We start from the raw sequence: 2,440 nt of genomic DNA on the forward strand, positions 1-2,440 counted from the left end.
TAGAGATGTAGACTAGGAAATGAGCAGATTTCAGCCTCCAAGGCCCGCATGTTTTCCTTTGATGCAGAGTAGTTCAAGGACCATGTTTATAGCTCCCTTTAATCCTGATTATGCTTAACACATTATGCTCAGTATTGCAGTTTGTAATAAGAAATCTATGTTTGGTGTTCATCACCTTTGCTGGCTCAGAGTTCCTAAAACCCTTGGAATTTCCTAAGTGATAAGAGCTCTGGGAGCATCTTTTGTTCTCATGAGGTGACTCTGAGTGGGCTCCTCGATTGGGGTCCATTGCCAGTAAGACCAAGATGTGATTGGAACCTACCTTAGAATTTTAATCTCCACCCTCCATTCTCCAGAGAGTGAAGAGGGGCTGGAGATGATAACAATTGATCATGCCTATGTACTTCCCTGGTGGCTCAGATGGTAAAGCATCTGCCTACAATGCAGAAGACCTGGGTTCGATCCCTGGGTTGGGAAGATCCTCTGGAGAAGAAAATAGCACCCCACTCCAGTACTCTTGCCTGGAAAATCCCATGGACAGAGGAGCGTGGTAGGCTACAGTCCATGGGGTCTCAAAGAGTCAGACACGACTGAGCGACGTCACTCACTCATTTGTCACTCATGCTTATGTAAAGAAGCTTCCATAAAAATCCCAACAGTATGGGGTTTGGAAAACTTCCAGGCTGAAAAACACATCCAACACACCCACTCCACGAGGACAGAAGTTCTTGCACTTACGACCCTCCCTGCCCTTACTTTATGTATCTTTTCATCTCTATCCCTTATCATGCCTGCATGCATGCTAAGTCGGTTCCGTCATGTCCAACTTTTTGTGACCCTCTGGACTATAGCCTGCCAGGTTCCTCCATCCATGGGATTCTCCAGGCAAAAGCACTGCCGTGCCCTCTTTCAGGGGATCTTCCCAACCCAGGGATCAATCTTGCATCTCCTGTGGCTCCTGCGTTGCAGCAGATTCTTTATTCCTGGGCCACTGGGGGAGCCCATCCTTTATCATATCCTTCAATAAACTTGTAGCCTAGGTGTTTCCCTGAACTCTGTGAGCTGCTCTAACAAACAAATCCAAACAAACCCAAGAAAGAGGTCTTGGGAATCTCAGGTTTATAGCTGTTATGTCAGAATCACACTGACAACCTGGGACTTGGCAATTGTGGTCTGAAGTAGGGTGGGGGCAGACTTGTGGGACTGAGCTCTCATTCTGTGGAATATGATGCTATTTTCAGGTTAAGGGTTCAGTTCAGTTCAGTCGCTCAGTCATGTCCAACTCTGCGACCCCATGAATCACAGTACGCCAGGCCTCCCTGTCCATCACCAACTCCCAGAGTTTACTTAAACTCATGTCCTTCAAGTCGGTGATGCCATCCAGCCATCTCATCCTCTGTCGTCCCCTTCTCCTCCTGCCCCCAATCCCTCCCAGCATTAGAGTCTTTTCCAATGAGTCAACTCTTCACATGAGGTGGCCAAAGTATTAGAGTTTCAGCTTTAGCATCAGTCCTTCCAATGAACACCCAGGACTGATCTCCTTTAGAATGGACTGGTTGGACCTCCTTTTAGTCCAAGGGACTCACAAGAGTCTTCTCCAACACCACAGTTCAAAGCATCAATTCTTCGGCGCTCAGCCTTCTTCACAGTCCAACTCTCACATCCATACATGACCACTGGAAAAACCATAGCCTTGATTAGACGGACCTTTGTTGGAAAAGTAATATCTCTGATTTTTAATATGCTATCTAGGTTGCTCATAACTTTCCTTCCAAGGAGTAAGCATTTTTTAATTTCATGGCTGCAGTCACCATCTGCAGTGACTGTGTGGATCACAATAAACTGTGGAAAATTCTGAAAGAGATGGGAATGGCAGACCACCTGACCAGGTTAAGGGTATCAAAACTCATTTAGATTGTAAGACACTCAGCTGAAGTCTCAGAGAATTTCTTGGTGGGGGGAAATACACACTCATCTGGAGTCAAGAGTGTGAATGTGATAGTAATGTGAGCATAAAGGAGAAATACAAGAGGAAAACTGTCTTTTTTTTCCTACACAACACTGTTACAGCCATTGCATATGCTCAAAAATTACAGACTCGGGGACTTACCTGGTGGTCCAGTGGTAAAGAACCCGCTGGCCAATGCAGGGGACGTGTGTTCAGTCTCTGGTCCAGGAACTGAGACCCCACGTGCTGTGGAGCAACTAAGCCTGCAAGTCACAACCACTGAGCCCTCATGCTGCATCGACGGAAGGCCGGGTGCCCTTGAATCCATCTTGCACAGCGAGGGAAGCCACCACAATGAGAAGCCTGTGCCCCGCAACTACAGAGTAGCCCCTGCTCAGCATGACTAGGGAAAGCTTGTGCACAGCAAGGAAGACCCAGGACAGCATACATAAATAAATAAATTACAGACTCAAAAAAAGAGGTTGCAACGAT

The 2,440-nt window shown here is 46.8% G+C and overlaps 1 non-coding gene across 1 annotated transcript; it reads left to right on the forward strand.

Annotated features, from left to right (window-relative positions):
* Window positions 1-405: 405 nt before the first annotated feature.
* Window positions 406-477, forward strand: TRNAC-ACA (transfer RNA cysteine (anticodon ACA)). Its single transcript has one exon. It is a non-coding gene; the product is annotated as a tRNA-Cys (tRNA).
* The last annotated feature ends 1,963 nt before the right edge of the window (window positions 478-2,440 follow it).

The sequence above is a fragment of the Bos javanicus genome, chromosome 21 (assembly GCF_032452875.1).
Source record: "Bos javanicus breed banteng chromosome 21, ARS-OSU_banteng_1.0, whole genome shotgun sequence".
Lineage (NCBI taxonomy): Eukaryota > Metazoa > Chordata > Mammalia > Artiodactyla > Bovidae > Bos > Bos javanicus.